This window comes from Phyllobates terribilis, unplaced genomic scaffold (genome assembly GCF_046119375.1).
Source record: "Phyllobates terribilis strain yellow unplaced genomic scaffold, ASM4611937v1 Scaffold_7__3_contigs__length_470593459, whole genome shotgun sequence".
Lineage (NCBI taxonomy): Eukaryota > Metazoa > Chordata > Amphibia > Anura > Dendrobatidae > Phyllobates > Phyllobates terribilis.
In genome coordinates this window covers 79,131,552-79,157,541 of record NW_027362767.1, presented here as the reverse complement: position 1 = coordinate 79,157,541, position 25,990 = coordinate 79,131,552, and the positions used below count along the sequence as shown (strand labels likewise).

Genomic DNA, 25,990 nt, shown 5'->3' with positions numbered 1-25,990 from the left:
ATTTTTTTTCTGTATTTTTTGTTAGGAAGTTGGGGGGAGGGGTTAGTTTATAGCTGTAGCTAGGGAGAGTAATGACCTGCACCCAGATTGAAGAAAATATATATATATATGGTATATTTTTTTTCTTCAAATGTGCAAATATAGGGAAAGTAAGGACTAACCTTTTGCTTCCTACTGAATATTTGTTCATTTTTATTTGCAAACCATAAAAAAATAAAGAAAAAAACTGCCAAGCCTCTAAAAAGCAAAAACTAGTTTTCAGAATTGAAGAGAAGGAAATGATGTTTGCAGGGAGCAGCACAGAGTAAATCTTCTTACAGTGAGGGAGGGTTCCCTGTGTTGTGTAATTGAACAGCCCAGTGGCTCCCTCCCTCCCTCTCACACTCTCACTGCTGGGGATTTTGTGTGTTGTTGTTGCAAGCAGTGAGCTCAGCTGATGAGTCAGAGCCATGCAGTCATTCCACTCTGCACCCAGCTACTGGCTCTGCATAGCAAGATCTGGGAAAACACAGTCTCCTTGTAGCTGGAGCTGCTTGCACAGATCTCAGCAGGATTCTTCATTCTTGTACTGATCTCAGACTTGGAGGTGGACTCGTCAGCCCTGGTTCTGCTGGACTGGTTGGTTCTTCCTCCGATTGTAGGAAAGCTTGGATATGTTCAGCCTGGCTCTACCCCTGTTTGCAGGAACTTGGTGAGTTTATGGGAAGACTTGGAGGGGGTTGGGTAACATGTGCATTAAGTATAAAGGGGTGAACTTGAGTTTTGTGGTTTGCTTTTTTTATGTGCATGTTGTTTTCTCTTCCTCTTTGTACCTGGATACAAATAGGTTTGTGCTTTTGCTTCACTTTTGTGACATTGCCAATGTGTAGATTTACACAGGACTGCAGGTAAATGCTTTTCCATCAGTTTTGGAAGGGTTTGCAAAAGTGGTTTGTCAAAGGGAACTGCAACTTTGTATTTAGGTTTTGTTTTCAGAATTGTAATTGTTGATAAATATTTATTTACTCTGTAATCAGAACTTGAAACATAAAAATACTGTATGAGCATGAGGTTGTGGGGAAGAGGGTTCTTTCCTTCTTTTTTTAGGGACTGGTGCTACTGACTTGTAATAGTATTATTTTTTGGAGTGTAGCATGCAGTAGTCAGCTCAGATCTTGATGAATGCCTCTGACTTTGTGCTTTCTCAGTCCCTCCTACTGTCCTTCCCAGCATGAGGGGCCTTCTAGTCTTTGCAGTGAATTACAGTCCATGTGTTTGGGGTTGGGAGGGGGGGTGGCTGTCCACAGATTACTGTCTGTTTTAAATAAAAGCAGGACAGATAAAGCCTTGTGCACATTACAGTATCGCCTTTTGTACTGGGGAAAATGGTCTTGTTATATGCTGCATCATAAGATAAACTTAATTTTTTTTTTAAGGGGGTTGTTTCTATATATATTCCATATGTGCAGGTCAAACTTTTCTAAAGGGTATCTCAATTTGTACCCTAGCCAAAAAAAATGAATTGGAGAACGTGTATACTTTTTTTCCTAGCGCTTTTTATAGTTCCATAAGGGATAATAACTGATTATAGGGAACCCACGTGATGAGACTTTATTAGGATAAGTAGAGTATTTAGCATGATTTCCTTCACACTTCTGAAATTAGTAGATTTGGTACCATTTTCTCTTTTCCACTTGCATAATGAAGCTCATATCTTCCACTCTGAATCAGACAAGGTATTGTATGGGAAGTACAGAGGACGCAGTCATTTCTGTAGAGAATGAGCGCTTGTAGGTGTACATGCATTCTTGCACTTGCATTCGCTCTGTTCTGACTTTGCAATTTCCTGTAATATTAGTTTCCTGTTTTGAAAGCAGCGTGACATGTATTTGTAAATCCGTACAGTTGCACAGCTAAGTTTTTCTTCCTTGACATTGATATTACATTTTTTTTTTTACATTGCACATGGAATATGCTGGCGCTATATCAGGGCGAACATGTCATATGTTGCGCAACCAATATTGACCGAGACATCTTTAAACATTGGCGGAACAAACCCTAGAGATTGTAATCTAGCGATCAACATTTACATCACAATCTATAGGTTCTTCTCTGTCAAGTGGTAAAGTATTATGGTAGATTATTTGAGTTTTCGTGCTCTTATACGTTGAAGCAGAGCAGATGGAATGGATTTATGGGGACTTCCTAGGAAATTGGGCAAATATTTTTCCCTAGGCAATCATTTTTTAGTGAGAATTTTTATGGGATCATGTCGAAAGCTCCCCCTCCCCAAAACCTTTAATTTCCCCTGTGTACGCATTGGGATTCGTGACTTGTAGGGTGCAGCTGCCCATTCCAGGAAAATATGCTCTTGTCACTTTTCCTGGCTCACTCTAATCCGGTAAAACATGTCTGGGGAGAAAAGCTCAGCTAGGAGCGGCCCTGACAGTTGCTGATATTGGGTCACAAAGCAACCGGAACAGAAACTAATGCTGATGTGTGTATGTGTGGGAGGTCCTGCTGCATGTTTGTCATTGTCAGCTCTTTGCAACAGCATGTTGTCTTTATGCAAGTGGTGAACTAAGAAAAAAAAATGTGAAGGTCCTCAGAAGTTAAAAATTTGCACAGGATTAGAAAAACATATCTGCTACTTTTTTTTTTTTTCCCCCAGAAACCGTGCCATACCTGTCCTTGGGTTATGCTAAGCTCCAGTAAAGTGAATGTAGCAGAGCTGCAATGCTCCCTAGGCTCGTGTCGCACTGACTTTGGAAATATGCCAACTTTTTTATTTTTTTATTTTATCCTTTTGCGGAATTTTTAGATTAGGTATTCTCCTTGACATTGAGTTCTGCTATTTCAACTCTTGCACAATCCTAAATTATGTTCAACTTGCTGTTGTGCAATTATTTTAGAACTGTAATTTTACCAGTAGGAGAAACTGATAATTTGCAGTTGCACATGATGGCAAGATTGGATGCTGCTTGTGGCCAAAATTCCAGCATTTTTTTTTTTATTTGGGTGACTGTTGTATCATGGTGGAGTTATGTTTTGGGGTAGTACGGTGGCTTAGTAGTTCGCATTGGGGTTCTGAGTTTAAATCCCATCAAAGACAACATCTGCAAGGAGTTTGTATGTTCTCCCCGTGTTTGTGTGGGTTTCCTCCCACACTCCAAAGACATCCTGATAGGGAATGTAGATTGTGAGCCCCAATGGGGACAGTGATGTCTGTAAAGCACTGCAGAATATGATGGTGTCATATAAGCAGCGCATAATAAATAAATCTGTCACAACCTAACAGAATTATGAATCATTAGATCTGATGTTAGAATGTGACATTGCAGCCTTCGTGCTGAGTGGCTAAAGTGGCTATGTCACGAATAACCTCATAGCTGAGGGCTCTAATCACATAATTTAGCAACAAAAACCCAAAAAGCATTAGAGGTCAGTGACTTGGCAGGAAGCTTTTCAGTGGCACGCGGTCACATCTGTGTATCTGGATTTCTGTGCCATGTCTATACAGCTGGTGTCACATGAGTGACACTTTACTGATGACACTGATGTTAGTGGTCAACTTCCGGTATAAAAGTTTCTAAAGTAAGGTTGCTGCGGATGTTATTATTTGCCAACTAGACTGTGCATGGGGGGAGTTGAATGGGTACAAGAGATGATCTTATATATTTTTTCTTCTTCACATTTTTATTGTGGCACTGTGGTGTTTAAGTCCAGTACAGGTACGTAGGGTCAGTCAGTTCATTGTAACACGTCAGATAAGCTTTTATTGATTCACTTTGTTGTGACTACCATCACATTTGGCAAAAAACATGTTGAGAATTTCCCAATGTTTTAAAATGCTACACTTGAAAAGTTTCATAAGTTTTGGAACTAAAATTTCTTCTTTGTCTGACGATTTTGATCAGTTATTCTGACATGAATTATTGGCTTTGGTCAGGAAATCTTTACTTGCCTTTGTTTGATTAGATTAACCTGTGAGTTTTGTTCATAATACACCTGGCTGTATCATGTACAACTGCTGTACAACTCCATAATGGGGTCCCATGGAGGTGAATGGGACTAAGGCTATGTGCCCACGTTGCATTTATGAAGCAGAAAATTTCTGCTGCATAAATGCAAGTCCTCTCCCGGAAAAACGCATGCGGAATTCCGCACGCGTTTATCGCGCGTTTTCCACATGCGGAATTGCCTTTGCGTTTTTTATGCATTGGACAAAGGCAATTCCGCTTGCGGAAACGCAAAATTAAATGACATGCTGCGGATTTTTGAACGCGGCATAAACGCTGCGGAAAAATCCGCAGCATGTGCATAGAACTTGCGGAATCCCATTGGGGACCATGGGGTGCGGATATACATGCGTTTTTCAAGCGTTTACGCTGCGGAAATTCCGCAGCATATACGCTTGAAAAATGCTACGTGGGCACACAGCCTTATAGTCTGTCACCATAGACATATATGGTTGGTAGAATTCCATATGAAACTGATTTTGGGACAATCCTAAATTGAAACTTAATAATTTTCTCATGTACACAGTCCTCTAAATATGGCCACTATTCAGTGGCGGACATATCGTTGGTGCAACTTATGTGTCAGCATAGGGGCCCAAGAGGTACGGGGGTCACATCCACCTCCCAAAGCAGGTGGAATTGTGCATTATGATGAGCTCTTATGCTGCAAAGGACTCGTATTCTGTTCTTACACAGGGGCCTCTTCTGCCTGTGTCTGCCAGTGCCACCGTGCCCATTCAGAATCTGCCATTCTCCATTAGTTGACATCTATATAAGACCTAGTTCTTTTACGGGAAAACCCAGAGCAATCCAACAAGGATGTGTGGTAATGATTTTGAATGCCTGACAAAACTTGACAAACCCGTTATTTCCAGGGTGTAGGGTGTACACAATGATTTATGGGTACAGTAAATTTGTAATTTCTATGAACCCCTTTCTTGCACAACTTGCTATGGTCATGTTCTGGCTTCCTTTTTGTGGGCTAGTCTGGCACTTTTTTTGCATGATAATAATGAGTGTGCTGTGTGTATTGTGCAGCCAGAAGCTGCTTTGCTGTGCAGCATTTCAGTCTTTTCCCTGTACTATGCAGAACCATGGCAGTGTCCATTACAAAGTACAATAGAAGACTGATGTGTGGACGAGCTGCATTAAAGCGGTCATGTGCTGCTCTAAGTCGCTGCTTTTACAGTGGAGAACCTGTTTAGATTGATAGCTTCATGGAAGTTGGTATACAGCCAATTATATATATATATATATATATATATATATATATATATATATATATATATATATATATATATATATATATATATAATATATATATATTTTTTTTTTGGGGGTGGTGGGTTATTTTGCAGCTGCCAAGTCTTGGCTGGCGATTGGGGCATCCAGCTGCTAATCCTTTTGTCACATGCCTTGCACCAGATATATTTTACACACTTGTTTGCACCGTACTGGCAGATGTGACAGATGAAGGGTGCATGGAGCAACGTGCAAATAGTATGCCAGCCATACTCAAGTGTCACCTGTCTAACTAGATGCACCCAATTTGCCATACAGCATGAGCCACCGTGATACATTTTCTTATAGCTTCTGTTTGGCTGATCTAGTCTTAGGCTATGTTCGCACTGCTTTTCTGCAGTGTGTTCAGGAATTCTGCCTGAATCTACCTAAAAAAAAATAAAGAAATAAAAATAAAAACATTATTCATAGACTGCACTGATGCAAAAATGAACTTAATTTGTTTGATTTTTTTTTCCCTGTGTTTTCAGAGGGGCACAGAATTAATCTGCTTAATTTGTGTGCTCATTGGTAATGACGGTCCGTGGCAGAAAAGAAACTGCGGAAATAACTTTGCATGAACTCCATTTGCGTTATTGCATTCTATGGACCCTTAAAGAGCTTGTCGGTTGTTAGGGGCATTCAGATGAATGCACCTTACACTATTCACATTGCACAATAACGCAATGTGAATAGTGCCAGACCAAGCAACGTTTTTTTGCTGGTGACACTCATTTTCTTGCAGAATCATGATTGCTTTTTTTCCAAGATTAATATTGTTACATACCGTGCTAAACACGCAGATTATTTTGTTTTATCCTTTCAATATTAAAAAGGGGTCCTGTAGCAAAAAACTTTGGGAATGTTCTGGGAATCATGTTGAAATCTGCACTACTTCGAGGACTTTCTGCACCCTGGACAGTCTTACTCTTGCTTAACAGCTGCAAAAGCTGTAAGAGAACAACAGCTGCAGAAATAGATGCTGCCTGAAAGAAGAAAAAAAGACTAAAGTCTGATCTGGATATTGGCTCCTGCATGCTGGGAGTTGTAGTCTTGCTGCAGGCTGTAGTGCACGCAGCCATTCAGGGCCTCTAGTCTTGCAGTTTGCTCAGTATATAGTGTATCCGTGTGCAGAACATTCCTCAGATAACGGGCGTGTTTACTGGCATGTGCTATGTGCTTGTCGGCACTGGCGTGTGGGCGGATTTACTTATAACATGTCTTGTTATGCTGGGAATCCATACAAATAATTCTCGGTGTAGTCGTCTCATTGCTGTGATGTCACCCTGTAACTACCATTTCCTTCAGACCTTTGTCACCAGCCGTTGGTGAAATGCGATATTTCTTTGTTGCTTGACCTTTGTGACAGTAATAAAAGTTGCATGTGGCATTTATCAATGTGGTCATTGTGCAGTTGTTTTATGGCGGAGCTGCAATGTCTCGTCCAAGTCATTTTTGCCCCCTCCATAGATTTTCACATCTTTCCATAGCATTCAGCCAATGAGCCGATCACAGGAGGGCGGGCACAGGCCTGGGCGGCTGCCATTAAGACTACGTTCACATGATGAGTATTTGGTGTGGTTTTTGATGTTACTTATGTTTTTTTTATTGCGTTTTTGTCTCTTGTTATGTCTTGTTTTAAATAAAGCTGCTCTGTTTTTGATACTTCCTGGTATTTGACGAAGCTTTATTAATAGTCATGTGCGGATTGCAAGCATTTTGTTTATGCAATTTCTGCAGCGTAAACTCACTAAAAACGCATAATCGTTTTTTACCTGCAAATTTTCTGCAACTAACACAAGTCTACCGGAAAAATCTGAACTCTACATCTTTTTTTTTTTTTTTCATCATATTATTTATCATTGCCCAGTAAAGCATGTAGTGATTTCCTTCAGGGTATAGTTACTTCAGAAAGTACAGCTATGTTCACACCATGAGTATTTTGGCAAGTTTTTTGTTGTTGCAGGTTTTCTTCTCCTATTAGATTATTTGCATTTTTTTTTATTGCGTTTTTGTCTCTTGTTTTAAATAAAGCTGTTTTGTTTTTGATACTTCCTGGTATTTGACTTGCAAAAAAAACTTTATCGATAGTCTTGTGCGGATTACATGCGGTATTAGTGTGTTTCCACAGTGAACAACTTTACCTGCAGATTAAACGATTCTTTTATGAGGAAAATCCGCGCCTAAAACTCAGCATACTCGCAATGGAAAATGACAGGTTGGGCCATGTTCACACGATCAGTGTTTGTGGCCCAAACCAGGAGTGGAACAATCAGAGGGAAAGTATAATAGAAACACGTCACCACTTCTGTATTTATCACCCACTCCTGGTTTTGGCTTACAAATACTGATGTAAAATACTGAACGTGTGAACATGGCCTTACAGGTCTGAAACCTGCCGCAGCCTTAAAAAAAGGAAGGAAAAAAAACCCACAGTTGACATAAGATTTCTATAAATCACATCCAGTTTTCTGGAATTGTAAGAAGTTTGGCAGGCACTGCACTAATTAAGGAAAGTGCCCCTCCCCAGGCCGTGGTGATTGGTGGTCCCTTCTGCCGCCCTTTACTGGCCAGAGAGAAATAGGAAGTCTCCGACGGGACCAATAAAGTAAAAGGGACGGCTGGCACAAGCCGTCCCATAGGTATATAAACACAGAGATGTCCCAACCTCCTTCTTTTCCCCCGTGGTCCTGAAATCAATTGCTCGCGCTGTTGTGAAGGACCTGCCATGATGTCATTGAGTCATGTGACCTGACACATGACTGAATGACGTCACCGCAGGTCCTTCACACCACCGCGAGCAGTGCAAGAGACCGGACGCGGCGGAGATAACACCGGGAGGACAACGGAAGGTGAGTATAAACTTTTTTTTTTTTTTTTAACTAACTTGGTCACACTACTATAAATCCATGCCGGTTGCATGGATTTATATAGTGTGACCAAGTTGTCAAGCACTTTCCAAGTGATGCTAAAATCGCTTGGAAAAGCGCTTGATAACCCGCATGCAGAAATGCATGTGAAGAACGCTTCACATCCGCTTGTCCCTGGCAGGAAAAATGCATATAAAATCCGCATGCGTTTTTCCTGCCATGGAGAAGTGAAAAAAAATATGCAGCATTTCTGCATCGTGGGCACATAGCCTTAGGCCACGTTCACATGTTCAGTATTTGGTCAGTATTTTACATCCGTAAATCAGGAGAGGAAAAGTATATTAGAAACATGTCACCACTTCTGTATTTTTCACCCACTTCTGGTTTTGACTTTCAAATACTGATGTGAAATACTGACTAAATGCTGAGCGTGTGTGTGAACATGGCCTTTCAGTGTTTTTCATTCATTCGAATGAATGGGGGAAAAAAAACGCATAAAAAAGAACTTGATGCAGCGTTTTCTTGCCAAGAGACACATTTTTGGGTCATTACTGTCTGCTGCAAGTGCAGAACATGTGCACGAACTCTTAGGCTATGTTCCCACAATGTGCTTTTGGTGAGTTTTTCATGTTGCAGATTTCCTGCTCCCATTAAGTAAAATGGGTAACTTGCATTTTTTTTCTTCTAAACCATGCAGCATAAAAAACTCGCCTAAGGATATTTGATGCAGAAATTTCTGCATCTCTTGGCAGGAAAAATGCAGCGTAAAATAGTTTTTTTATTTTATTTTATTTTATTTTATTTTTTTTACTTGCATTCTTGGTGAAGATTTTTCCTTACTTATTAGTATGGGTGAAATCTGTAGCAAAACAGCTGAAAGAATTGACCCTCTGCAGATTTAAATCTGCAAGACACAAATAAGCAACGTGTGCATGAGACTTCTGGATCCTCATTCACTTTGCTGGAATCAGGAAACCCTTTAGTTTTTTTGACAAATCTGCGCAGAAAAAAAAAAGGCGCCAAATCTGGAATATGTGCACAGGCCCTTACGGTTCTTCCAAATAATGTTTGCAGTGTCTTTTTAAAAGTTTCACCGCTGATTTGAATTAATCTCACTAAACGAATAATTTAATGATTTCTCAATGGGAAGATCTGAAGACACAGCTGTTGGGGTTCCTTTGAAATGGGTATGCAAATCTCTGGCTTAGGAGATTTGTCGCCCGGCCATACAAACCCCATCATACTTTTATGAAATCAAGAACTGAAACATGTTCTTACAAGAAATCTGGTATTTGTTTGCAGAGCACTCTTATACTATGACCATATATATTTTTTTTTAATTTATCATCATGACTTTGCTGGTGCAGAAAAAAAAAACTTTTAGAAGATTCCAATCAATCTAGCACATGCCGTGTGTTTTATTTTTTTTATTTTTACTATGTTAAAGTGGAGCAACCCTTTTATTATGTTTTCTCCACCCTCTCGTTGGCTTTGAAGAACTTGAAATATGAGGTGTTGGGTGTCACATGTACTTTTGCAACATAGGTAGATTGTTAAACTGTAAGTCAGCTCCTGCTAATGAAATGATTAGTTTGCATAAAGCTGTAGTCCGTCTGAAGACATTAAATTAACGACCTTTTGTAATACTGAATTTAATATTATTAATGACTATGTCTCTTCGGGGCTGTTCAGATGATGTGCATAAAAACCTTTGTACTCGCAGAGAGCGCAAAAAAAGAACGTGAAATTATTTGTGAAAAAAAAAAATGTTTCTTGGAGAAAATACATCTGTTCACATGGATTTTTTTTTTTTTTTTTTTCCATGTTGAGTTTACCACTGTGTATTTTAGGAATTAGGAGAGATGGCAGTTTGCAAAACAATAATTCGGTCAACCGCTATCTAATGTGTATACATAGGCGGATTATAATGAGGGCAATCTGGGCTACCGCCCGATGCTCCGGGGGTTTCCATGGCCAGCCCATATTGCCCTCATTATAATATCTGTGGCACATACCGGCAGGCAGAGGCGGGGGGGGCCCCAGGACCGCTCCCCCAGCAGCTGCGCAGGGTCCCTGCTTCTTCTTCTTAGGCCGGGCCAACACTGCACCTGTTAACTTCCCTGTGTGCTGGGCTGGCCGCGTTACAGCTAGGGGACACTGCCCTGTGCGCAGCCGTGTCTGCTAGCATGACATCACGCAGTGTGCGCCCTGCACTGCTGCATCGGAGAGGAGCTGGACGACTGGAGCCAAGCCGGGGAATGGTGTGTGAGTGTGTGTGTAGGCAGATATCATTGTGTGATGTCTGTTTATATGTATTTTTGTGTTTCAAATGTGTTTATGCGTGTATGTATATGTCAGTATATTTTTATGTGTGTGCATGACTGCGTGCGGCCTCCCGCTGTCTCTGGGAGGCCCGCTGTGCTGCCTCCCGCTGTGTATAGATGGCTATGTGCGGTCTACCGCTGTATCTGGGGTGCGCCGTGTGGCCTCCCGCTGTGTATAGATGGCTACGTGTGGCGTCTCGCTGTATCTGGGGGGCGTCGTGCGGCCCCCCGCTGTGTGACCAGGGGCGGACATATAATTGGTGCATCTTTGTGCTGCCGCAGGCTAAACCTAAGGGGTAAGGTGGTCCAGTTCTACTTTAAAAGCTGGTGGAATTGGATTACGATGAGGTATTGGACTGCAAAGGTCAGTTCAGGGTGAGAGAAGTGCTACGGCACCACACCCTTCATCACTCTCTGCAGACACCTGTATTCTTCTCAGCTCATGTGCTTGGAGATTCGTCTGGTGGTGCTGATAGCCAAGTTTATGTTCAATAGTAGAGAAAAATAGGTAAAGGCAGCACTCACCGAATCTTCATGGAAAACTCCTTTATTTTCAAATCCAAAACATGGTGGCGGTTTGCATGTGGCAGGATCCCCCCCCCCCCCCCCGGAGAAGCACTGGAAGGTTGTCCCCTGCTCCCCTCTCCCCCTCACCTCCCTCCGGGGATCGTGCCACATGCCGCCTTCCACCACGTTTTGCATTTGAACAAAAAAGGATTTTTCCCTGAAGATTCGATGAGTGCTGCCTTTACCTATTTTTCTCTACTATTGGACTGCAATGGGCCCATGTACTGTTTTTGCACAGGGACCTCTTCTGCCTGTGTCCGCCAGTGAAAAATAGTGCACTGTACAGTGCCTACGTAGCAGCACCCCGCAGTGCAGAGTAAGTCCACCATACAGAATCTGTGCATAGTTTTGTGATAGTCATTCTATATTCTGTCCATATAACTTTGCTATGCAATTTTTATGTGGACTGTTAATGGCTGCAAGTCACAGGGGCCAGGCCATCGGTGGGGGTCTCTTCAGCAGGTGCCCCTTATAGCCAATGCTCATGGCTTTATTGTAATCCAGTTCATGCTTTTCAAGTACAACGTAGGAAAATATCCTAATATTTTGTCGGATTGTCACAATACAGGATGGACTGACGACATCTCCTGTGTAGGGTTCCTTCCCCTACCTCCCCTCAATATCCCCCGTTTTCTACTCTCTCCAGCCTGGTCATTATTGCTCTGCTCTAACAATTCCTACTAAAGATAAACGGAAATAGTAGTCAGCGAAATGCCACAACCGTATCTTATTACACTGCTTCTTCTGGGGCTTATTAATCTAAGACGTTTCTTCTAGTGTCAGAAGTATTTGACTCTTTCTTATCCTTTTCAGTTTATATTGAGCGCAAAAAAAATATTAATGCTATAGACATCTATTTATGGATAATATTGCCCCACGTGCTTTATTTATAGCTTTTATATTGGATCGTAACCTAGTATTTGGACCTGGCTGAGCAGAATTTGCTTTTCCACCACAGTCAGATTCCCTTTTGTAGAGGATATGGATTGACAGATCCTATAGACATCCACAATGGCCGCCTCCTGTTGAGTGTATGACTTTTTTTTTTGTCTTCTTTGCAGTTATCTTATGGCTATGTGCACACGTTGAGGCTTTGCAGCAGATTTTTCTGCTCCAAAAAACAGTCTTGGCAGGAAAATTTTTTACATGCATTTTTTTATTTCCTTTTTTTTTCCCGCTTAAGGGTACGTGCACACGTTAAGTATTTGGTACAGAAACTTCTACACCGTTTCTGCATCTCTTGGAAGGAAAAACGCAGCGTAAAATAGATGTTTCTCCATTCATTGAAGATGTTTCTCCATTCATTAGTATGGGTGAAATCTGCAGCAAAAATGCTGAAAGAATTGACACGCTGCAGATTCTGCTCCGAATCCTCAAGAAAAAAAAAAAAAAGAAGCAACGTGTGCAAGAGACTTAACTAATGTCATTCACTTTGCTGGCATCAGTAAACCCCTGAAGTTTTGTGACACAAGTGCGCACAAAAAAAGCAAAAAACGACAAAATGCAGCGTGTGCACACAGCCTAGTTTTGAGTGAAAAATGCTGCAAAAAACTCAGATTTGAAAAATAATGCTATGCTTTGATGGTTCAAATCTGCAAGGAAAAATAAATCTCACACATTGCACTATTTTTTAACAGAAAAAAAATGCAGCTTTTTGGTACTAGCAAAGTGTCCATTTCAGTATCTTTTTACAATTTTCCTTTTTCTTTTCAGAATAAAGGTGAACCAGTAAAGTAAGAATTTATATAAGTAACCCAATAGGAATATTTTGGGGGGGCAAAAGAATCCAACAACTAAAATCCTTTTTGTTTCATCTAAGAAGAGATACCTTGCAGAAACTTATCAAACTTCCCTATTTTGAGGCCAAGCTGAACATTTCTGGGATTCTTAGGAGTGGCATATGGAGACCTGCCAGTATCATGTGTTTATGGAGAAGCCTTGGCCTATGGATTAGGTGGATTTATCTAGACTGGATCCTGAAAAAGGGAAGTTGACAAATCGTTATGCCCTTCTCATGAAGGCTTGTGATGAAACACCCACCAAAAGATTTTGTATGGTACATGCAACCCAATGACCTGGAGATTAGCTGGGTTTTTTTTGTTTGTTTTTTTTTTAACCACATTATTGCCAAAAAATCCTCTGCACTGTATCTAAGACTTGGTTCGCGCATTGTTGCAAAACGGATACTGTTAAGGAGAAGCATTTCCAGGAAAATTGTTGCATGCTCAATCCCACAATGTATCACACAATTCTAAGGTAAAGACAATTCTAAGAACATTTCTTCATAGGAAGACACAGTACCTCTCGAAATTCTTTTAAGGCATCCCTGAGGGACCACGTTACAGAGCTGTAGTGACAGTGCACATGCCTTTGCCATGTGCTCCAGACCTTCTTGCCATAACCATTACTAGAATGTCTTCGGCTTAGTTTGCCGTGCGGCTTTTAAGCAATTTTCTTATTGCATGTGATTTTGGTTTATCGGTATGAAAAGGGATCTGCAAAATTGGAATTAACAATTCTCTTTTAAAAGTAAATGGTGTATAAGAAGACTGAGTAATATTGTGGAGGAAATGTGAGGCTCTGGAGGAGGATTATCCAGGCTTGCTCCATGCCACGTGTGTGATGCACCGAGCACGGCTGCTGGAAAGCACAACAAAGAGGTTTTTCTGTAACATCAATCCGCATCACATGTCACATACGGCAAAATGACTTGGCATTTAGACATTGTTCTTGTGTAACCAGGTTTTAGCGTTAACCGTGTGCTCGGTGATTAAAGGAGATATCGCTCATCATGAAATAAGACCTAAGAAGATGTTAAATGTAAAGTGATCCATACCCAAGACTGAACTCCATCTCCGGCGCTACACAATAACTTGTTTAATGTAAATGTATCCACAGGTTCTAATCGCTTCTTGTTTTATGTTGTTGCTCACACACTACAGTAGGGAGCTGTTAAAAAATTAAGTTTTTGCCTTTTTTGGGGGGGAAGGGGAAGTGTAGACTAAGTGGTGTTAGTGATCCAGGGTAATAATGGGCATGTTGTCTTTAAATATTTTTTTTTTCTTTGGTGTTTTGTAAACCCCTATCCACCAATTAAAATAAATAATGCATTTTAGGGATTATTCAGACGTCCGATTTTCGTGTAAGAGTGCTGTCCGTGTTTTTTCACGGCTAGCCCTCGTACCTGTGATAGTCTATGGGGCCATTCACATGTCTGTGATTTAGTTTTTTTACGGACCGGCCAGTCCATTGAGAATTGCGTAGTCATGTCCGATTTTTGACCAGGGGGTTGGATCAAAATCGGCAATCAAAGTCTATGGGTCTGTGAAAAAAGGGGACCGCACTCTGCTGCCATCACATGGGGAAAGTAGTTTTTATTTCATTTTTTTTTCCTCCAGATTTAAGACTATCTGATGACACTCAGACCACACTCTTACCAAAGTCATTGGTCTGTTTTTCTCGTATGTGAAAAAAACCCATATGTCTGAATGATGCCTTATTTGCCCTCCCCGGGTCCAGCATTAAATCTCTGTCGTTGCTCCCTAGTGTCTTTTTATTGTCTGCAGTGCTGACGTCACTTTGATGCTGCAGCTGATCAGTGAGCTTAGCAGATCTGCCTGAGTTGATGGCACAATCCACTCTAAGCTCAGGTATTGGCTGCAGCGCTGTCGACATGATGTCAGCACCGAAGACAATAACAGACTCTGGCATCAGCGGGGGAGACTCGGTGGTGGACCCGAGGAGGGTAAGTAGTGAACAGTTTATTTAAAAAAAACAAACAAACAAAAAAAAAAAAACTGCAGCTGGGTAGCACTGCTTTTCCAGGAGCAGGTTAGGATTTTAATGCACTCCTTTCTGACCAATCAAAATTTGTACATGCTTTATAATAAAAGGTGAAAAGTGGTTCTACACTGATTTGAAGCACTTGGACATGTAAGATAAACCCATTTTTCTGACTTTAAATCTCAAGTCAATAAATAGGATTTCATTGTTAAATGTGTGTAATTTTAGTACTGGTTGACACTTTTGGTAAAAAAAAAAAAATGGCTGGATCAGAAGCCTATATCATTACCAAACTTTTTTTTTTTTTTTTTGTTACGCTTTTCTTTTACTGTTGTCATCTTAAATATTTAGGTTTTGTGGAAAAATAGAGAGAGTTACACACACGTGACAGCAGATGGAGGCCTGAGGCCTCCACCCACCCCAACCGGAGGCCCGAGGCCTCCACCCACACGTCAGTATTTATGTGCCAAAACCAGGAGTGTAACTTATAGAACAACTGTAATTAAAAGACTGACACCTATTCTGTATAAAAATACTGATCAAAAATACAGTTGTGTGAATAAAGCCTTTAAAGGGGTATTCCCAACTCCAAGAGCCTATCCAAATATGTAGCAGCAGCAAATATCTCCAGTTAGTAAATCAGAAGAACTAGTCTACATTTCTAGATCTTTCCTCAAGTTCAGGGCATTGCAGGACCTTGGGTATCCATAGTTACGACCGCTAGCAACTAGCTGTCACTAGATCTGTGGTCATAACCATGGATACCTAAGGTCCTGCAGTGTCCTGCACTTGAGGAAAGAGACATGGTGAGCGAATCAGACAAACTATACTACATTTCTAATTGGATGAATGTGCTAATAGTGCTACTACTCCTGCTACATATTGGGATAGGATCCTTGAGATAGGAATACCCCTTTTAAGGCTACTTTCCCACTGAGTTTTTGATGTTGCAGATTTTCCGCACCAATTAGGTTACTTGCTTTTTTTAACATGCGTTTTTATTGCGTGTGTGGAAACACACTAAATGTTTTGTTTTTTTTTAACCTGTGCATTTTCTGCATCTAATGAAAGTCTATGGGGAAAATCTGCACATAACTCAGTGTACCTGCAAGCGAAAATACGCACCATCAAAATCTCAATGTGAGATCTTAACCCAAAAGTTTTCTTTCAACTACTTTGAAATTGGTGCTGACCCCTAGCACCCCCGCCGATCAATGGTACGTTACCTAGTGGCCAGGAACGGTACTGCAGGTTCTCACTTGTGAAAGTTTTGCAGTACCAAGTGCAAGCATTGAGCGGTAGGGGAAGTGCCGGGTGCCCATCACTCTGATAGTGATGACCTTTGCTAAGCATAGGATATCAATTCTAAAGTCCTGGAGATGAAACCCCCCTTTAATCCAGCGCTGTGCGTATACAATCACATGGTTATTGCAGTGTTTATGGGCAGCGCACAGATTTTCACCATCTTTTTTTTGTTTATAGATCCTTGGTATCTGGTTTAGATTCTAGTTGGACTTGAGAAGAAAAGCGAACATGTTTACAGAGGAGAAATGAATGCCGCACGCATTGTGGGGTCATGTAGACCTGATAAATGCCGACATGGTTCTGTTTGTTATGCACCAAATGTCAACACGCTCCATCTGACTGCTGTAAGAAAAAATCACAAAAACAATTACATTTCCCTTGTAGCAAAAGAAAAAATTACAATTTCTGCTCAACAAATAAACTAAAAATGAAATGTGCTGATCAATTTTAGGCTGTTGCAGATTTATGGTAATTTTGGATTCGATTGTAGTCAGCAACAGCAACTTGGTAAACCGACAGTACATATTAGATATGCATGTTACAACAAGCAGCTTCTAAAGTGATTTTTACACTAAAATACTAGTTTTATTTTTTGCATTGCGTTACTTTAAAATTGGGTGACAAGGATGAACTGAGAGTGAACTGGACCCAAAAAGCATTAAAGGGAATCTGCCAGCAGGTTTTTGCTATTTAATCTGAGAGCAGCATGATGTAGGGGCAGAGACCCTGATTCCAGAGATGTGTACCTTTTGGGCTGTGTGTTTTTAGTTTCAATACAATCAGTGTTTTTGTTTTTTTCAGCAGGAGATTCACTGCAGGACTAGGTGGCACATGCTAGGCAGTCAGGCTAATTGGTGTAACCCCTCCCCTACCACTGATTGACAGCTTGCTAACAGTGTACACCGGAAGCAGCCAATCAGTGATGTGGGCGGGATTATACATAGCTCAGTATTCATCTACAGCAGAGAAAACCGATTCTATCAACTGAACCAAGCAGCGCTTTAAGTGACACATCACTGGAATCGGGGTCTCTGCCCCTACATTAGATTACATAGCAAAAACCAGCTGATGGATTCAATGTGCACGTCATGGCCCTTATCTTCTCCTGTAAACCAAATGCACTTGGTTTGGATTAATTGCACTTGAGGAACACTTACAAATGTACAGGAATTAACTTAAAGGGATTATTTTACAAATTTACGGGAATGAATTTAAAGGTATTATTTGATGCTCTCTGGTGCCACATAACTCCACATTGGGAAGTAAGCAGTGCTGATATTATGAGTTGGGGTGGACACAGGTGGTAGAAGGCCCTTGCTCCAATATTATATAGGGTCCACCTCTTATCTTGTTCCTTAGCCCATCATAAAGCACCTAATAATTTCTCTATGGAAATTACCAGTAATTGTGAGCAATGACTTTTTTTAGCTCAAGATCTTACAAGCAATCTAATTGATAGTAGGAAATTGCTTTTAGGATGACACTGGGCCCCGTGACCTATTGGTGCATCGGGCGCACATCTGCCGAGACATGTGCACGTGTCCTATTCTATTGATCAGGGCACGTGTGCGATACCCTCCAATGTGGAAACTGGTGGCGCAGGATAACCACTTTAAGACTATGGACATCTGACTTTGCTTCATAAAATGCAAAAATAGGCAACTTCCCAAAAAATCTGCAGCAGCTAAGTGATAGGACATTTTTAATGAAAGGAGCGTGTAGGGGCTTTTCCAAGAATTAGTTTTTTATTCCATAGGTTTCCCAAGGTTAAAAAAACAAACAAAAAAAAACGGACCGGGCCAGCGCTGTCTTTCCATCACTTTTTCTATATTGACAGGCTGCTTTTGTGATGTCATGACTACATTGCAGGTGACCACTCTGCAGACAATCACTGGGCACCGCAGTCTTGTCAGCACTGAGAGCAGAGATTTGCTACAGCATTCCCATGGGCTGTAATTATGAGGTCACCGCTGCCACCTGTCAGTAGAGATTGGCTGCAGCAGAGTGAGACAGCCCTGGATATTTGCTGGATGGCTAAACTTTGGGTTTATGTTTTTAACCTTATCAAGCAAAAAAGATAACTTCAAAAAACCCTTTTAACTGAGCATGCTGTTTCTCAAAGTCTAACACCAATCCATCCGGGCTCCGCTCTTGGCTGCTCTCCCTGCATTCCTCTTCCTGGCAATGAGACAAGTTGACTTGCTGGCGATCTGACCTCTGCCCTCCCGTGTGAGGGTCCATATAATGCTGGACGTATTTATTCTTTCGGCTTTATTCTTCATCAATGAGCAGAACACTGAGCTTGGCACGGGTATCAAGTGAACCTCTGCTAAGACAGAAATACCAACGCGTTTTGATCCGAATCGGCAAAACTATTTTAGTTCTTCAAAATCTATGAATATTTTATTTGATTCTGCACAGTCTGTAATAAAAGTGATCCTCCACCCTGGGACTGAAAGTGACCTATACATTTCTCCTATACTGTATATAGTCACCTTACCGGGTGTCCTCCATTTTCCTCCTGCTGCTTCCTGCACTCCAATCGGTGTACTTTTCCTCCTGATTTCAAGATGGCCTCGCTGAGTGCACGTTGGTTTTTCTGAACCATGTCTTCCTTGTGTTTTACAATAGTAAATGCGGGGGAGACGTGGGCAGGCTTACCACTGCACTCCCCATGTCACTGCTGTTGCCCACTTGAAAGCGGGAGGAACAGAACATGGATCAGAGCGAAGGAGGCCGCAGAAGGCAAATGGAGGGCAACAAATAAGATGACTATCCTTGAGAAGCGGACAGTCCCTTCTCAGTCCCAGGGTGGACTTTTGATATCAGGAAGATTTAAACCTAAATGCGCCATATACTAGTACCAAAGGTATCCGTTTAATCAGCAGTCTACTACGTCTGGGTGTCCACCTCCAGTAAGCGTATACGCTCGAAAATTATGCACGGTAGAGGGCACGTTCACTCTGTCGGCACCATTATAGTCTGGTGTTTTGTGGGTGGTTCAGACCTAAAACTCTGACAGAGCCAGAGTGTCTGATCGCAATGTGAAAGCTCCTCATACTGTACTGTCAGCAAACAGTGCTCCCTTTTTCTTAGACATCAGATTATTAGAATTAAATATATTTTTGATATTTTATAAAGTCAAATCATATTCACTGCTTTTTCAGCTACCTTGGTGCAATTTGCACAAAGCATTTTCTGTATGAACGTTGTTGCAGGGATGAGCTGCAGGAGGGAATTCAGACTAAAGAAAAATGCTCAAAAAAAAAAAAAAATTACCAATTTTGCGCAAAAAAATTCAAAGTCGTACATTAGTTTTCAACAGCGCAAAAATAAAATTAGACAGATTTTGTAATCTCCTTTGATACTAGAGTGCAATTTCTCAAGAATTTAACCTTTCAAAAAGTCACATAAGATGAATTGAGCTTAAACATCTGGATAAGGAAAACCACGTCCACATTATCAAACAAATAATCAACTTGAAACCAAGTAAGATTAGATTAAAAAAACAACAAAAAAACCCGCAAATTAAATGAGATGCAAACGCAAAAGTCACTAATAGAACCATTTTGACTCCAGAAAAAAAAGGCGCGAAGATCGGGGTTATAAAGCTTAACCAACTCTGATGTCGTGCTTTATGGTTGTATTGTGCCAATCTGTTGCTGAACTCATTTTTAATGTAGGCACACTTTTTGGGTGACATCAAAAATGTGGTTGTGCATGAAAGTACTGAGGTTTTTTGTTGCGTTTTTTCCAAATCCCCCTTTTAATGATGAGGAGTTTCTAATTCAAAAACTCAACGAAAAGACCGTGCCCTCATACCCTTTAAGATTGTGTACAATTTGAAAAACATGGCTGCTTTCTTACAGAAACTGTCTCATCTGCCCACATATATTTTGTGCACACCAGGCGATCATTGATTGTTCTGTGCCAATAGACTATCTGGTTATCGGTAGAACGTTCCCTGTTTACATTGGGGTGATGTGATGCTGATAATTTAATCCAGCCTAAAAATCAATGAACAAAGGTTTTGCTCGTTTGTTGGGCAATTGCCAGCCTGTTTATATGGGCTGCCAGTCCGGGGACGAGCGTTCCTACCAGCTCTTGTTAACAAATTATTGGCTCGTCTAAATGGGCCGTAAAGCATATAGTAATTACTGTTTGCCCAGCTCCTGATAACGCCAAAAACTCTGCAATAGGATTAAATTGCTGGTGGATTAATGCGTCATTCAGACATTCCGTTTTTTTCACGTACCCATTGTAATCTGTGGAGCTTTTCACATGTCTGTGGTGATTTACTTATTTATTTATAAATTTTTTGAGGATGGCGTGTCTGTAAAATAAATCAAAAATAAAATAAATCACGACGGGTCTGTTTTTTTTTTATCCTAGTCATGGATCAGAATCACCTATATAAGTCTGTGGGTCTGTGACAATAACGGTCTGCACACTGACGTCGTCCGTGTACTGTCCTTTTTTAACTTTGCAATTTTTTTTTTCTCCCATACAAGAAAATGACTGATGATAAAAGCTGACCAAATGCTGCTGAAAATTGGTTCTGGTGCGTGAAAAAAAATGGATGTCTGAATGAGACCTTATCCTTCTTTTTCCAAGTGCATGTTGAAAAAAATATTACTATATCCTTATACATTTTTTTTTTTTTTTTTTTGACTGACAAGTTCCTAGCTTGTAAAAGCAAATTTACAGTATAAATGTTGATCAATTTATAAGCTTATTGTTTGAGGAGCCTGGGGGCCATAATAATGTGTGATATCGCCCATCCCAATTTACATCAAAACAATAAGAAATAAGTATGGAAATGTAATTTTATCGTGAATCACTAGATTACAAGTTTACTAGCCGGAACGGGGTAAGCTTGTCCGCTCTGGATGCAGCATGCAGTTTCTGTATTTTGCTTGAAATTGTTGCAGATTTAATGGGTTTTTATTATAGAGAGCAGCTGCAAGTAAATTCTGCTGCTGTGCGCTGAACAAATGTGCCCCACGCTTCTGTGCAAGGTCAGCCTGACAATATGGTAAGTGCATTGGCACATTTCATTGTCCATTGTGAAATGAGCTGAGATCGTTCCATGCGCTCACAAAAGCTCTTGCCACCAACGGGATGTGTGTGGGTAAAGTTTCCTATTCAGCTCTTGCAGTCTCTGCCCATTACCTGCACAATGAGGTCAGCGGTGCACGGATTGTTTCTTGCAGCATCTTTACTGCAGGAGTGAGTGAGTCAGCGGTTAGACATGTATTTGTGTTGGCGCCCCAACGTTTCTAATGTCATTGGTTGCAAACAAGAGATTTTCGTTATCATTCTTAAGGTTCGGGTTACATGGTGACTTTTCCTGGGGCACATGTCACATGGCCAAAATTTATTGTGTGCCGCTGCTACATGGCAGTATCATGTAATTGAATGAAGTTGCATTGGAAACCACTTGGAAGTCAGAACCAGTACTTTGCAGATCTACATTGCAGCATAGTTCTAGTGAAATGGGGTCGAAGCATTAAGGGCAGGTGTAGACAGCTATATATTCTCTCAGGCGAGAGAATCTGTTCAATTATGCTGATGACACTCTCTGATCGGAGTGTGATCCGATTCTATAGGATCCGTAGAAGGTGGAGAAAAATTTTCTCCTTCTTCGCCATTCTGTCAGTCTATGGAAATCGTACTTCCCTCAGATGTCATCTGAGTGCAGTCCGATGATTTACCATGGCTGAATGCGATTCGAATATCGGAAGCAAACTCGTTCAGGCTGCTGTTTTTATAGTCTGCCCAAGGAAATAATTGGACATGTGTGCGGCCCCATAGAATAACATTAGTCCGAGTGTGATCTGATGTTTTGTCAGACTGAAAATACGGTTATGTGCACCTGCCCTTAGGGAGGGTTCACACAACGCCCCCTTGGTGCATTATTTGCTGTTGTATTATGTAATTGCGTCAACACTACAGCAATCTCAATGCACAGGTGCATTGGGTGAACCCACCCTTAAGGATTTCCTAGCAAAGCTGTCTCCATAATAGGGTAAAAGATTGGGTTTTGGTCCAAAAGGTGAAATGTGGGCCCCACTCCACTCCAAATATATTTTTTCTGCAGAGCCTTCACATTCCCTTATCTGGTGCTGCGGGGCCCCAAGTTTGGTCTCCCATTACTTTCTCTTCTTGCTGCTTTTATACAAGTTGGATTTTTTTGTTGTGATTTTTCAGCAAACTTGAGCTAAGACCTTATTAATCGTTTTTGTAATCTTTACGTAATTTTGTAGCTTTGTGTGTGAAGAGGTTCTTAGCGCTGCGGATGAGATTTTCTAAAATCTATTTCATTTACATATAACAAGTGAACTGTGAAAAAAGAGCTGCATCAAAAAGTGCAGTATGAAGTGTTAATGGTCTCAGACCCTGTGGCTTTGAAAAGTTTGTGCATAATATATAAGAAAAAAAGTTTTGAGGGTAAACTACCAAGGAGCCGGTGAATTAATAGCGCTCACGGATGTCACACGTCATCCCTTACAGCCATGTCAGATGAGCATTGTTCATTGGACACATTCCTGTATGACAGTAACCCGGTATTTATATTGTCTGTTTTGTATAGGATTATCTACAATTATAGACATATCACAGTAAGTATGCTAGACCGTTGAAAACCCTTCCCCCTATGCAATGTGCATGGACCCTTATCACCTCACATGGAGGCAAAAAAAAAGCTAAATTCAAGGATTGGTGTTGATTGACTGTTACTGTACTTGTGCACTATTTTTTTGTCTACTTTGTATCAGTTTTCAAAGACTTCAGATGTGAATCTGGATTATTATTACATTTTATCTACTTCCCCTTTCACTTTACAAACTATTGCAAAACTTATCCAGCAAATTTTGTAAATCGTACAAGAGAAATGCATTTCTTTCTCCACTTAGAAACACTTCTCCTTTCCCTGCTTCCTAAACTCTGCAGAACAGCTAAAATCCATCTTGGTTAAACAGGATTTACAGCTGCCTATTGAAGTCTATGGAGAGGGGAGGAGGAGCACAGTGACAGAACGGGACAGGGAGAACATACAAACTCCTTGCAGATTTTGTCCTTCGTGGGATTTGAACCCAGGACCCCAGCGCTGCAAAGTAACAGTGCTAACCACTGAGCCACCGTGCTACACTGTTGTAAAATGTCCTCTTCGCTCCTGCTACTTAGTACATAGAGATATGAGAGATTCTTGCTCTACCATCTGTTTATGTAGATTTCATAGCGATTAGTCTTCACCCACTAGCTTAGAGACAACTACATTTAAAGAGAGAGCTTGCAAAGGCAAAAAGTGTGGGATGCAAGTTATATAAGGGACAGAAAGTGTTTATTCCTTATATTTAATAGCCTGTTCTAAAATCGTAGATGAAATTACAGGTACGCTTTAAGAAGCTTGAAAGTTTTGTAATTTCGTGCACAATATATGTGCCAATCGGAAATGACCGGGTGCTATAACATTCTTTATCCAACACATCACCTCTGTCAGAAGATGAGGTTTAAAGGGGTTTTCCCAGGCTGGGGAAATTTTCGACAACCACTGTCATGCCCCGATCTATTTTGAGGTCTGCTGACACATAGCGAGGTGACCTACAAGTGTTGGGGTTCATCCTGATTGGGTTCACCTTGTTGTGGTGGGATGGATTTTACGCTTGTTTTTAATCAAAATAGTGTCGACAAAGTCCCCTATGTTTATATATATATATATATATATATATATATATATATATATATATATATATATATTTACTGTTACTTTTTTATTTGCTACACGGCATTTGCTCATTTTGTTTTTCTTAGGTTCTGTTTGTTAAATGGTCACTGTGTGAACGTGCACCAACGTGTGCTGTCCCATTTCTTTGGTTCATGCCAAATCATGTAGCGCGCTCACGAGTGTTCCCTTGTATGGGAGAGTCAACTGATCGATTGGCCAAACCCATTAGCAGATCAAGAGTTTTTTGTTTCTTTTTCCCATTTTTTTTTATTTTTTGAGTTTCCAGTGGTCTGCAGATAATTATCTCATGTCTATGGCTTGTGTAAAAGCATTGATTTTTGCTCTGGGCTGCTCCAAGCCTGTAGAACTATCCCATCGGCCACAGTTTGCACTTCATTGCTATGGAGTATACTGACTTTCACTATGCCGGTGGTGTGCCTCCATAACTGTGGTTGGTCAGCGGACATTTGATGAAAATACTATTCTGTTTTTATAGTTTCCATTTCTGCATGGATTGTAATAAAAACCAGTGAGGCCTGGGGTGAGTGAGCAGATTCCCTCTGTACGGCCATGCTGACTGTTTCCTTCTGTTATGTTGCACTGAGCGTGTTTGTCCTTTTGCTCACATCCATGACTGACACACACAAGCTCGCCTCATTAATAATTAGTAATGGATGGAGCCATTTGGGAGCTGTCTGGAGATTCAGCATTTGCAAAGCGGAGGGTGAAGGATGTGACTAAGCACTGTGACCCATTTTACACCGATGCGTACCTCGCCCCAGAGCAGGGAATTGTACTTCTCGCTACTAAAAACCGGCTTACCTTGTTGTTTAGGGAGGGCGTTGGTAACAGAAGCCTTTTGCAAAGACAAGTCCTAAGATCCCTGCTCAATCTGGGTATTATTTCTTTATAATTGAGGGATGTGTCCGCACGTGCGCGGTGATCTGTTCATTGTATGCTTTGATGGGACATTTACTGCTGGTAACGATATAAATAATAGATGCATCTTTTGTGCTGTTGCTTTATCCTTAAATCGTAGTCCTGGAAGTTAAACTTTTTCTGTGTTTTTGGTGGTCTCCATAGAAACTGGATAGATCTAATCCATACTGAATGTTCTCCAAGAGTATGAACACGTTAAACAATGACCGGGATGTAAATATTTATGAGAGAGGTGAAATCTGAAAAATTCATGTTTGTGTTTTTACTGTTTACCCCACCCCCCATCCTTCCTTGTTAATAGGGGATAATTTAATGATCATTGGAGGTCCAACCGCTAGGACCCTCTTTAATCCCAAGATTAAGTATCTGGAATCCAGGAGCCGGGCTCTGCGGAGACACATTTTGAACACAGTGTGGCACTTGGCTATTTCCGACATGTCCCATAGACTGATGCCGCGGAGGTCGAGAATGTGCATCTTTTGCTCCATTCAAGCCTGGGCTCTGGAGGCTATTTTCCAGAGACTCTGTGGTCGATACCACAGCAATCAGTAAGTTATTGCCCATCCTATGTTTGGGGGATAACTTAAACGGGTTGTCCAGGCTTGGGACTCAAGACTGCAGTCAATTTGTGACTTGTGAATCCTCACAGCATGCAGTGTGAGCGGTGTCAGGATCCTCCAGTGCCAGGAGAAGGCGGGTGCGTGATTGCAAGTATGCATTTTGCATACATACCGACTAGACGTGCACTGTCTTGTCGGAATGTGGCTGGAAGTATTCAAAATCTCATATTTGTGGACACATTACTCTAAGAAGGAGATAGGCCACCTCTAAAGGTGGTAGCAGTGCACTACTCCTTTTTTTTGAAGGCATATGCACGCTCTATACCGTCTCCACGTCTGTATTGCTCTGATTTAACACACAGGCATATGTAGCCTGTAGCTCTATATATGTAGCTCTGGTCATGGAAAACTTATGTATGTCAAAATTGTAAATGACCACATGTACAGAAATATTTGCAGCAATTTTTTTTTTTCATAAACGGTTAATAACATTTATCGCAGCTTAGTCTGTTTCCTGTAGCAAACCTGTTTCATTTTTTATTTTGTTCTGCAAATAGCCTTGGTTAGCGGCACACAAGTCACATTCATCTAGATTATGGAAGATTATTGAAATGTAACTTAGTGCAATGTTTCTTGG

The 25,990-nt window shown here is 41.0% G+C and overlaps 1 protein-coding gene across 3 annotated transcripts in view; it reads left to right on the top strand.

Moving 5' to 3' along the window:
- MIDEAS (mitotic deacetylase associated SANT domain protein) overlaps positions 1–25,990 on the top strand; it is a 103,396-nt gene that overhangs the window by 51,968 nt on the left and 25,438 nt on the right. For 2 of the 3 annotated variants that reach the window (XM_073638845.1, XM_073638843.1), the window contains exon 1: positions 385–691. The exons of the other annotated variant lie outside the window; for it this stretch is intronic. The gene's annotated coding sequence lies outside the window, so the exon portion shown is untranslated. Of the gene's footprint in view, positions 1–384; positions 692–25,990 lie in introns of those variants that run through there. 3 annotated transcript variants of the gene reach the window in all.